General features: G+C 49.6%; 1 protein-coding gene across 15 annotated transcripts in view; it reads left to right on the forward strand.

Moving 5' to 3' along the window:
* LOC128882856 (ELAV-like protein 2) overlaps positions 1–12247 on the forward strand; it is a 62386-nt gene that overhangs the window by 17535 nt on the left and 32604 nt on the right. For 4 of the 15 annotated variants that reach the window (XM_054134730.1, XM_054134710.1, XM_054134754.1 and 1 more), the window contains exon 1: positions 328–4437. The exons of 2 other annotated variants lie outside the window; for them this stretch is intronic. The gene's annotated coding sequence lies outside the window, so the exon portion shown is untranslated. Of the gene's footprint in view, positions 1–324; positions 4438–5054; positions 5257–10316; positions 11228–12247 lie in introns of those variants that run through there. 9 more of the 15 variants (XM_054134719.1, XM_054134740.1, XM_054134638.1 and 6 more) reach the window with 8 other exon arrangements.

Raw genomic sequence — 12247 nt, forward strand, 5'->3', positions numbered from 1 at the left:
TCTCTCTTCCTCTCTCTCCAATCCAACCTCTCCGTCTCTCGGAGACGAGAACCTCCGTCGGAATAGTCGAATAATATTTTCGCGTTAAATTTGTCGTCTCTCCGGTTTAACGACGTCTACCTCGCGTTTTTCTATCGACGGGGTTGCCATCAATTTTTCAAACGAGCGAGTCGAGGACCTCTGATATTCGTTTGCTCGAACCGTCTCCGTGTTTCTCGCGACTGTCCGAACGATCGAACCTGGAAATTTAACACGAAATTTCTCCCTCGTAATTTACTACGAACTCGATCTTCTGCCACCTGTATGCCAACGACGTACCGCTATGGTGTACAACGTCCACCCCTCCAACCCCTTAATTCGTCGATTTTCTTGGCCGGCTTTCAAGCCGTTCGCCGTTCCCTCCGCGGTTACTCGACCGGCGGGTCGGCCTTTGTCTCCTTTCTGTTCTTGGCGGGCATCCCTTCAATCGGTATCGGTGGCTGCAAGGTTCCGAGGGTCTCCTAGGAGAGCAGCCATTGTTTACGACCCTTCGTCGGCGCGTGCGTATTTCGCAATCGCCCTCGACTCCGTATTCTCTCTTCAGCTGACGGACACAGGCCAGAGATTCACTGGAGCTCGGCAATCCCTTCTTCGTTTCATGCACTCGCGTTCCAATTATCCTTAGGCTCTTCCAGTTCCCTTTCGTTCGTGGGACCAAGTTGACCTGTCACGTTCTTTCCGGACTCCGACGAAACTGATACGGTCACGTGCACCGATACGATTGCTCTTGCACCGTGTACGTCCTTTGCTTCTAGACGTTACTTATTATTTATGTCATTTCTCTCTCCCTTCATTTATTTGCTCGAGAATTCCCCCGACGAACGACTCGTCTCATTCTAACCCTTTATTTATTGCCGATTTTCTCACGATACTGTATTAATTTGAAATCTATTCTGAATTTCAACTCCACGTCTCTGAAGTTCAAGTTTTGTTTCTTTCGGAAGTCTGTTGGAGACAACTCTATATGGTGATACAAGACCAAGATGGACGTCTAGATTTTAAAAAGTTTAAAAAAGTTCAGTAAATAAAGAGTTAGAATGAACCGAGTTAGGTTTTGCTGGAGACGATCCAACGACGCGTATACCAGCGTCGCGTGGGTCTTGCGCCGGTGACGATGAAGCGGTCGTTTCCCGAATTCGAGGAGACCGGAACGGAAACGCCCGACGGATTTTCGTCATCGTTTCCACCGCGCCCAACGTGTTAACGTCACGACGATTTCGAAGGGGTCGCAGCCTTCAACGGTCCGGCGTCTGCGCAGACACCGACGTCCCCGGCCGCGACTTTTCTCCGTTCTCATCCCTCTCTGCGGCCCGATTCACCAACCCCCCTCGACCGCCGAGCGAACGGTCAACCATGGCGGTGGCATCCGGAAGATGCAGTCATTGCCTTCGGGTTCTTCGATTCGCTGCGCTTGCGCACCCTCCGCGCAACCCCCTTTCGCGAGATTTCCATTTTTCTTCCGACGCCGCAGCTTTTTCCGTCTTCTCCCTCCATTTCTCGTCATCGTCCGCCCCCTCCCGACGGCATTCAGCGATCGCGACAGGGCGGTGGGTGCAGTCGTTGCCTCTCCCCAGCGCCTGCGTGCATTCCAACGTCGCGTTTCCCGTCTCGCTCTCCATCGTTCGCCGTCTTTGTCTCTTCCTTCTGCTTCCGTTCCTCCCTCGCGACTCCCACCCCTGCGAGCCTGGCCAGAACCAGCGCCGTCGGGGGCGGCGGCGGCGGTGGCCAGAGGGTGCAGCGATTGGCGGCGGTGGCTGGCTCCGTCAGTTTAGTTACCGCACCACATAAAGGCATTGCGTTGTAGACACCGTTATACCCGCAACATTCTTACTATTTGCTTGTACATCTGTCTTCATTTCTTGAACCCTTTAATTCGACCAAAAAAAAAAACAAAAACAAAAACAAAAAAAAAACAAAAAAAAAGCCAAACAAACAGAAAAATTTCAACGAAAAACTACCGTTCCGTATCGTTGGTACATGTACCAGTCGTCGTCCTCACCGATCTATCCGTATACCGATCATTCTTGCTTTCTCCCGCCCACGTGTCAACGAGATATAACCGAGAAAACCGTGTGTCTGTGTTCCATCGCACGGCGATACTAAAACCGGGTTAAAAAACAAAACAACAACCGACAAATAAGAAAAGAGTTAACGAACGTTAAACGAAAGAAAAATAAAGAAAAGAAAACAAGAAACGACAGCAGCGATAACCACCCGACGAAAGAGAGACGAAGCAATCGAAGCAAATCAATCGATCAACCGGGGAAGATACACGCCTTCGCCGAACCGACCACGGACCGTTCATACGTTGTTCCACGTGCGCCTTCGTCGGGATTCTTATATGATTTCGTTCGTCCCTCTGGACCACCCTTCCTCGATCCCCTTTCTTTCTCCCTTCGCCCCCTGGACCCTAACCGACTAGTCGACGGATCGTTCGATCTCGATCGACGGGCGGGCACGCTTCTCTCGGATATCGCGTTAAGAACGCGAAACGAATCGCGCGGAACGTCGGCGCGTTATCTCGGGTGCGCGATCGGTTTACTGGTGACGCAAAAGGCAACGGAATCCTCGTCTGGAAGATCCTTTAATCGGGAGAAGAGGCCCTGCGGAACGAAAAGAGAGAAAGGCACGGACGAGAAAGGGCGAGGTAGAGGGAGAGAGGAGAGAGCCTTAGTGTCGGCCGGTGGGAGTGAAAAAGAGACACTTGGAGGGTGTGTTCCGCGATTTCGTCGTTCTTTTTTTCCCCAGTCCGTTTAGCCGGAAACGTTAAGGAATCGAAGTGTTTCTGCGTGAAAAACGTCGTGAACCGCACACGGGCTCGATTGTTCGAACGGACGAGCTGGAAAAAAGAAAAACCGTCGCCGACGTCGCGGCCGTACGGAACTAGTGAGCAAGAGACACGTTCGAGGAATCTCGGGTAACTGTCGGGTGATTGCACCGGTGATCGCGGAACTCGGACCCGGTTAAATCGTCGCCGTAAAAAGTCGTTGCGCCCCGAGGAGAGATAAACGAGAAAACGGTGCACGCGCACGCACGGTCGTCGTTTAAAAGGAAACTAACCACAAAAACGAACGAGCATCGAAACGAATTAATAATAGCAAATAATTCTAAAACTAACGGTAAACGAGATACTAGTTAACATAGATAAAAAATTAAACGGGATAACCTGTATTCTAAAATAGTAAGAAAAGTAACTTAACCCACCGTCGTTTCGTTCTACGCCCAGATATCGGCATCCTCCAACCACTGATTTTCATCGTTAACCGGTATGTTCATTTGTTTCTTTACTTTCGTTGCTTCTGTGAATTTCTGACGTTCGAATTATTATTATCGTTCTATTCTTATATTGTTATATTATTGTTGTTATTATTACCGTTATGATTGCAAAGTATTAATTATCGATCTCTGTGTACATAGATCTATGTGTTTTTGGTAAGCGCGCGCTATCAGGTGCCGATCATTAATATATGTTTGAACCCCCATCACCCCGAAACATCCTCGATACAGGACCAATCGAAGGATCCCTTTCGGCAGCCATCGTCATTCTCCTTTCTCGAAACCCGATCACGTCGCGCTCTCTTGGCCGAAACGGGGTTGCTTTATTAGTTTCGATCGATACCCGCTTCGATAATCGTAATTCGTCGAGGATGAAGTAGTCCGTGGGGGTGTCCGAGGAGACGTTCGCGTTCCCGATACTGCTGAAAATACTTGGATAGAGTATTTATATTTTTATTATTTTATCCCAACGGGTTCTCGATACCGTCGGAAAATTTCTCCTTGGTTCGTCGTTTAATTTCGATCCTTTCTGCGGGTAAATTGTGCGGTCGAGGGATCGCGAGCGTGTCTGCGCGACGTTTAGCGCGTTTCGAACGCAGGATTATCGACGAGACGAGGTGGAAACGTATCAGCGTGCCAGCAGCTGACGTTTTCAACGGCGCAGTATCGCGGGTCGGAGAAGTTTTGGGCGTGGCAGCCGAAAGCAACGCGGCCACGAGATCGCGATCGTGCTCCGTCGCGTTCCTTTCGTCTCTTTCAGTTGTGATCCTTCCTCCTTCTAGAGCAACCCGGCCTGAAAAATGAAAATAACAAAAAATGAACCAAAAAAAAAAAGAAAAAAAAATCCAAAAATCAAACGAACCGATCAAAGAAACCACAAAAATGAAAGAAAGACCAATCACATGGGAGTTTTAAAAAAAGAAAAGAAAGAAACGTCTCAAGGACGGTCGATCGAGTGCGAAATGAGTTCGGTAACAGGATATGACGGAAAGCGGCGAGAGTGTGCATGAAGGATCAAGCAGATCCAGGATGGAGCAACTGGCACTGCGGGTCCTCGTCGAGGACAAGCAGGAAGTCTCGAGAGGGACGCTTTCGTCCGCGATGATGGCCTCGATCACAATGGTGCGTGAGAGAGATAAAGGGGTGTTAGATAGTGCGATGATGACGATGAACGTTTCGAGAGACACCGCCTTTAAGTACATACGTGTACCGCTTACTTCCGTTTTCCTATGTTTCGCGGTAACGATTTTCGTTTCCATCCGCCAGTAGGGAGAGGGAATGCCCGCAGCGTATTTATTTCGTCCAACGTTGTACTCGGTCGTTTCTTGCGAACAGGAAGAACCGCCGTCGGAGGATCGAGTCGAACGAATTCCGTGGTTCGGGGTCCACGAGTTGGCCACTCGGTAAATGAAAATGACGAAGGGTGGATAGTTGGTATTTAAACGAACAGCTCGAACGTAAAGAGTAGCACGATACGAAGTATACTTGTACGTGCGCCACGTTTCTTTCATTTCGAGATCCGCGATCTATGGACAGGATTCGAGCCTCGTTTTCCACGATTCCTTCCGCGCCCGTCGCCGCTAATCCGTGTATTCGATTATCGCCGACCGAAGGTGGCTAGAATCGCTCGATCCAATTCGTCTAATTAGAAAAGATAGCGCGTAGGTCGAGAGGGGGATGGCGCGAAGCGTCGGGAAGGGAATTAAATTCGAATGTAAATTCGCGTTTTTTCTCTGCAGGTTTTTTCGACGAAAATTCCCGGCCTGGAAATATCAAAGATTGACCGAGGGTTGGGAGACCTGGTAGGAGGATGATAGCCGGAGAGTGGAACAGAGGAGGATAGAAAAGCGACGAGTGGGAGAAAGACCGGGTCTAGCTAGTTGGGGAAGCTCGTATTGATCGTTCCTGGGTCCATGTGACGCGCCTGCGTTTCGCCGTGGGGTAAAATCGTAGGGAGGGTAAACTACGGGAGGGAGGGTGAAAGAAAAAGAGCCAGAGAGAGAGAGCGAGACAGCGCTACCGCCGGGGTTCATATACCCCCGGGGCAACTGCAACGTTCCATCGTGCCACCGACCAATCAATGGAGCTTCTCTACCTTTCTCCATTCTCTCTGTCCTCTCTCACCCCGTTCATCCGTCGTTCTTTTTCCCTCGATCTTCCTCCCTCTCTCCGCTCCTCGTCCGTCGCGCGTAATATGATTGCATCGCACACACGGCCACGCGTCCCCCTTCGAAACACAGTATTAACGTCCTGTTTCTCTCTCTCTCTCTCTCTCTCTCTCTCCCTCTCCCTGTCTCGCGGATGTATACCCACGCACCGCCAATTTATCGAAACTTCGTTCGAGTTTAGAGCGAGTCCAGCGATAACGACGAGAAGACACGGGGCGATGGTAATCGCCACTCCTCGACGATCAACTCCGTCCTAGGGCCGAGCTGAATAAATGATCGTGCTCGGTTACTAATTGCGTGTACGCGCAGGGTAGCTTCCTGTTTTTACCAACGAACTTCGTGGGGTGTACGCCGACGTGCAACCTACGAAACACCGTTTGCACGAACGCCTAGGGTACGCTTCGTCGTTCATTTTTATATCTCAGACTCAACTTGGACGACTAGTCTGCTTAATACCAACCCAGCCATTTCCCGAGATCGGGAAACCATTCCAACGAGATCGGCTCGTTCAATTTTCATCCGAGTCGAGACCGACGAAGCTGGTAATCGCGGTAATAGTTCCACTGTCAGTTTTTTTTATTGCTGCTCGTCGTTGAACGTTCGGTGACGTCAGCGATTTCAATGGTCCTATAATTCTTAGAATCGCACGCACGGACGCAAAGAGCGTTCAGCGGTCGTCGGCCAAGCGGCCGTTTTTCCACCCTGGAAGCGTTTGTTTACGTTACGCAATCATTGTTCGTGGACTTCGAGGCGAATAGTAAGGTTTCCTCGGATACGTGGCGATACGATCGCATCTAGTGTCGGGAACACTATTGCGTCAGCCAATTGTTGACATTAGACGCGGGCAAAGTTTCGTTTCATAATTGTTTATTTCTCGCTCGATGACTCGTTTCGACGAATAAAGACACGAGAAACAGTTCGTACGGTTATCCAGATATACGCGCACCGAATAATTTATATTCTTATATCTTATTCCTCGTTCGAAATTTGTTGCGCAAACGAGAATTTTGCTCGTCGAAGGATGAGGGAATCGATCGATCGCGCCTCGCTTTTGCGCAAATACTCGTTGAAATCGTTATCCCTCTTCCATATTTGGACGATAATACGTTGGCAACCGATCGATTTTTAAACGTGGAACCGAGCATCGAGGCACGCAACGAGCAAAACGCCCGACGTTCGCGTTATTGTCTATCGATGAATCGATATCAGCATTTTTCAATAAAGCAAAAGTCGACGAATATAATGTCCGACCTATCTTCTCGTTGGGTATTTATATAGCCATTATCGTTCTTAACCCTCGTGTATATTTAAGCCCGGCCAGTATTTGTGGACGTATCTACGGTATCGTCTGGCGCTGCTTCAATGATGATCGCATTGGCTCGAAACGTTTGTTACCGTGCCGAAAGTGTTCGTTAAACTATTCAATCGATAATCCCAATCTATCAACTATTTTCAAGCGCTATTACTTCTGTTATAAGAGCGCGTACACATTTTTTTCTCGGCAACGAAAAGCCAAAGGTTGTTCTCACCCCTTGTACATGTGTCTGCGAAGGGATAATCTTTTATACATACAGAATGTTTCATACGAAGAGAAAAGTATTCAAATTAGTCTTCCTAGTTCGAGTTGAGTTCGGGGCGGAGCAGGGTAGATTCGGAATAGATTTGGAAGACATCGACGAATCCGTACGGGGGTTCAGCGACCCCGCAGAAACTTCACGGACGGAATTATTGCTCCCGCGGTGGAATTATGTCCGTGCACGTCGTCCAACCGGATCGATGACGGAGGTGGGGCCGTACCCTGAAAACGTAGCTTCGACAGCTGGATCATGACTTAACGAAAGAGGGTACGCCTCGCGTTTGTCAACCACGTCCACGCTGGAAATGATTCACGATCTATGGTACCTCTCTCTGATCCTCCGTGGCGATAAATCTCGTTTAGCAAAGACCGAAGGGATCCCAGAACCGTCGAACGTTCGCGCGTACGGAAGACACTCTGAAGCCACCTTTCGACCTTTGTTTAAATCACGAAAGCCCTGACTCGCTGGCATATCAACGCCCAAGCCAAACCCTTGAAGCTAGAAAGCTGAAATTGTGCACAGAGGCTTCCTTTATGATATATACAAGAATATTTCGAAATTCAACCCCTAAAGGGCTAAAAAGGGGTTGCTGTTCTACGCGGCTGGAACCCCGAGCTACAGTTATCGGAAATATCGATCGAAACATCTGAGTTTCGGAAAAGAAAAGACGGTCACCTAATGATTCACGAAGGAGCACGCGGTCGAATGCGAACGGCATAAAATAAATAGTAAAATAGTAGTATTCGCTTCCTATCGGATTTAAAGAAAATCTTCATCACTGAGATCAACAGCAACCGAGATATCGACTTTTTCTGCCTTTAATGCCGAATACCAGAGACCTGTTTATGAGAGCTGTAGAATAATCGTCGCATTTTTTTTTTTTTTTATCACGGGCAACGTCGCGCGAAAATTGCTTCCTTTTCATCCGTCGTCGAGGCGATCGGAGGGCTAGCAAACTTTCACAGTTCCAACGGTAATGCGGTGGCAACTTCCTGTCGCGCGTTCACGCACCGCGTGGCCGGTTTTAAAGCTACAGAGAATAATGGACGCATACTCGCATATGCGTCTCTACTGTACGTGTCCCTACTTTTTTTTTCCTGCATACCGTTCCGCATCTGTTACAAGTTCTCGTGGCCCGATCCCAGCTTCGCTCCCTTCTTTCTCGCGCGACTAGACAATGTCCGTTGCAGCGTCTCTGCGACGGTGACATTGGGTCCTGTCGCGTACGCGATCCGCGAATATCGTTATCGTTCGAAATGTCCGTAGTAATTCATTTTCTGAAAGTACAATTCAACGATTCGCGAGATAACTAGACCCCGCGTGAGATCGTTAACCCGCCTCGGATCTAAATTGTTCGACTCGAGATAATTTAGAACCATCAACGAGGATTGCCTGAAATTGGAAAGTATCCGTTTGATCGGATCAATAAATTGTTAAGAGAATAACGAGGACGATATCCCTGGCTGGATCCCGCCGCGGTCGTCTAAGGCGCAACGGAATTCTTTAACGAGTTTCCAACGGTATCGGTGCTTTGATAGATCGACGGCGTTGCTTGTTTCCACGGTATACATACAAGCTTCGGACAAGCTTTTCCTTATACCATCGCCGTGTATATTTATAGTGTTTATACGCGGATGTATTTATAATTTCACTCGTGGACAGTTGGTGCATGCACCGACGAGCCTTCGCCGCGTTCGCCAGCAGCTCCGATTCATCCGAGTTGTCCAGATTCTCTCAAATCGGATCGATTCACCGCCAAGGCTTCGTATCGCTCCAAAAACGATCGCTTGTACACGATTACGAACTCACGATCTGTCCATCGCCATCGTCCATCGTCGCGCGCTGTTATTGGCGTAGGCTTTTAAGTTCTCTGTAATTCAGTCTGTCGTTGACGATTCGTGATGTAAAACTGCCGTCTATATCGCGCTACGGGCCTATTGCGTGACGCAAGATAACGGAAACGAATTCCTGAAAACACCGGTTCGCGGTTATTGGCACGACCGCCAAGTGTTGCTCGCCTTGTTTCGTCAGCGGCGCATAATTTTGGCCCATCGTCGTTTCAGGGACCGGGCTTCCCGATCTCCGGAGATAAAGCCAGGGTAAGGTCAGGGATGCAGCTTTTTCGATCCTCTCCCGCGTTGGTTCGCGGCACGCCACGTCTGTGCTCGCGTCTTCTCCGTTTCGCGAACGCGATCGCTCGTAAGGAATGATGTTATTATTATTAAACGTTGAAACGGAGTTCGTTACGCCTCTGGAACGAGACACCGGAAGCGAGAATCGATGAATCGAAGGAAAGCAATCGGAGCGAGATAATCGCATCGGAGGGTACACACAGGTGCATCGACTTTTCGCCCTTAAATGGGTTAAGACCTCTCACCCCTTGACTTGCAATGAAACTCGTACAAGTGTTGCCTAGTATTTTCCATCCGCGTGGAGGGGAGACGGTGGTATTTTCTTTTCGATCAATTTTCTCGGAAAAAGTCGATCCTCGTGGTCTTTGGCAAACGTCCACCAGTCTCGACGATGTAATTCGTGGTTTCGAGTTCACTCCCGATCGAGTGCGGCCTCGTAAGGGGTAAAAGAACTCTTGTATCGACGCCGATAGCGCACCCGGGACAGCGGGGGTCAAAAACCGTGAAGGGTTGGCCATGATCTGACACAAGGGGGGAGGGAGGGTGGCGATGCGAGCAACCAGGGAGGCAGGAGAGGGGGCATACCTCCGTCTACGTAATATCGGGGAGCCATGTTGCAAACATTTCGGGCGAACAAACCCCCGCAAACATCTCGAGGGTCGGGGACGCTGGAATATCGTCTGCGAAGCGATTCGCGAGTGTCGACACTCTTGTTACGTATGCAGATCCAATCGAGTCGCCGATAAAAGCTTAACTATGCTACGCGACCAATAGAAGTCGCGTTAACTCCCGATAGTTGGAACATATTATTTAAACGATGTAGAAAACATTCGATTCTTTTTAGGAATTTACCATTTCACCATTTGGAAAGATTCTTTCCTCGATGGCTGTTAATTTTTTTGCTTTGAAAAAGTATGGCGCTCGATATCATTGTTTCGGAGCACAACAATAGGGTTAGGAGAGTACACTCGAGCAAATTGGAAATTTTTCGAATTCGACCGGGGTTGAACAGAAGGGTTTTCGCATGGTCGAGGGGTGCTCGTTCGATCGGCGAGGTCGCAGTTTATTTAAGAACGCGCATACGTCTCTTATTAGTTCGATCGGCAACCCCTCGCAGCGTACGCGCGCGAACGGGTTGGTGGGAGGAGATACGTAATACAAACGGGGGGTTCGCGACGGGCTGAGCCGAGGGTGGGCGAACCCGTCCGAGCGTCGCCGAAATTGACCGAGGGAGCTCGCCGAACGGTGCAAGCCGCTCGAGTCAGGCCGGTGCGGCCAGTCTCTAGGCAGCCTCCGCCCGTGTCGTATCGTTATTTCCGTTTCTTTAGTATAGTGTTTAACGCTTTAATTTCTAGTCTCGCGTAATCCTCTACAGTTCACACGTTACGTACACACAGTCATACTCGTATTCTATTCTTTGTACACACATGTTCGTGCGCATATACACACACACACATACGCATACACACGTACTCCAACTGAGTTTCTTTTTACGATCGACGGATACGAATGCTCGGTGGTCTCGACTCCGGAAGATTTTACACGTCGCTCGTATTCGCGTCGCTGGTCAAAGTGAAATCGAGGGACCCGACGATCGCAGGAGGCGAGCATAAATGCCGATTTACGAGCGCTCGCGTCGTACTTTTCTTTCATTGATTTCCCCTTCTGTTCCGGGCGGCGGTGCGAGAGCGTGATAGTAGTAGGTGCACGAGTAGAGAAAGAGTAGAGAGAAGATCAGGGACCGGCGTGATATACACCGACGAGCACGAGAGCGATAGACGCGTATCGCACAAGCTAGTTCTGCACAGTGCACGGTACCGCGTGGTGATCGAAAGATTCGGTGGAATACGAAAGAGGGAAAAGCGTAGACGACGTCGAGGAAGCACGAGGCGGAGTAGAGTGTGTCGCGTCTCGAAGGAAAAGTGTTTTTCTCTGTGTCTCTGGTGTGTGTCTGTGTGTGTCTCTTTGTGCTCCTTCACGTACATCGGTCGTAAGGTAGAAGGTGGATCCTGAGAGAAGGTGAAGAAATAAACAGGTAAGCCACGGGATAGTTAACGCATCGACGTTTATCTTTTCTTTTTTTCCACGTCGTTACATTTTATTTGTTCGCGAACGACTTTCGTCCGCGATACAATAGGACTTGGAGACGCTGTCTCGTTGGGGGGTTTCGGAGCACGTGCCGTGCGAGGTTCGTGGCGCATTCTCGTTCTTCACCCTTTGCTTTCTGCGTGCTTTCGTCGTCGTTCTTTCTCCACGCCGGCAGTCTTATCCCCGTATGCCCCTCCCCTCCATTCGTCCCGTCGCTCCGATAGCGGCACGAGCTACTGCTTTTTTCGCGTGTCGCGTACACATGCGTGCGTACGTCGTGTGTGCTTTCTCGCGCGGAAAGGGGCGTACGCCAACGCGGGAGGGGTTTCCCTTGGAATTGCGGAGGGGAGGGATCTCTCGTGCGCGCGACACCAGAGAAAGGAGAGAAAGAGAAAGAACGAGCTAGCCAGCACGTGACAGAGAGAGCGAGAGAGAGAGAGAGAGAGAGAGAGAGAGAGAGAGAGAGAGAGAGAGAAACGAGCGCGGCAGGGGCCGAGGAGTAGTCGCGCTTCGTATTGATCGGTCCCGGCCACGCGATTTTCATGATCCGTCGCCATGGCCACCTGGCCACCGGCCGAAGATCGTATCTGCCAACGTACATACGCGAAAATCGAACTTTAACCCCCGGCTACCGACCCACCTGCTACCACCGACTGAAATTTCGCGTTGCGTTTCAGAGATCGCGATTTAAATAAAAAGCTCGCTTTTCCATAGCGATGTATTCTATCTTAGGAAATGTATATCATTTATTTCGAAATGTTGTTCCATAGCTCTGGCTACCTCGATCCATTTTCACAATCTTGGTATCACAAATGCATAAAATCCGCAGTCAGGGTATTAATTGCCACGAACGCAGATATATATATATATATCTCCCGGCTTTTATTGCGACGTCCTAAAATATCGCGATGTTGGAGCAGCGAAGGCGGATCGATAACGACGAAGATGCGGGGTTACGATAACTCCC

Source organism: Hylaeus volcanicus, chromosome 1 (assembly GCF_026283585.1).
Source record: "Hylaeus volcanicus isolate JK05 chromosome 1, UHH_iyHylVolc1.0_haploid, whole genome shotgun sequence".
NCBI lineage: Eukaryota > Metazoa > Arthropoda > Insecta > Hymenoptera > Colletidae > Hylaeus > Hylaeus volcanicus.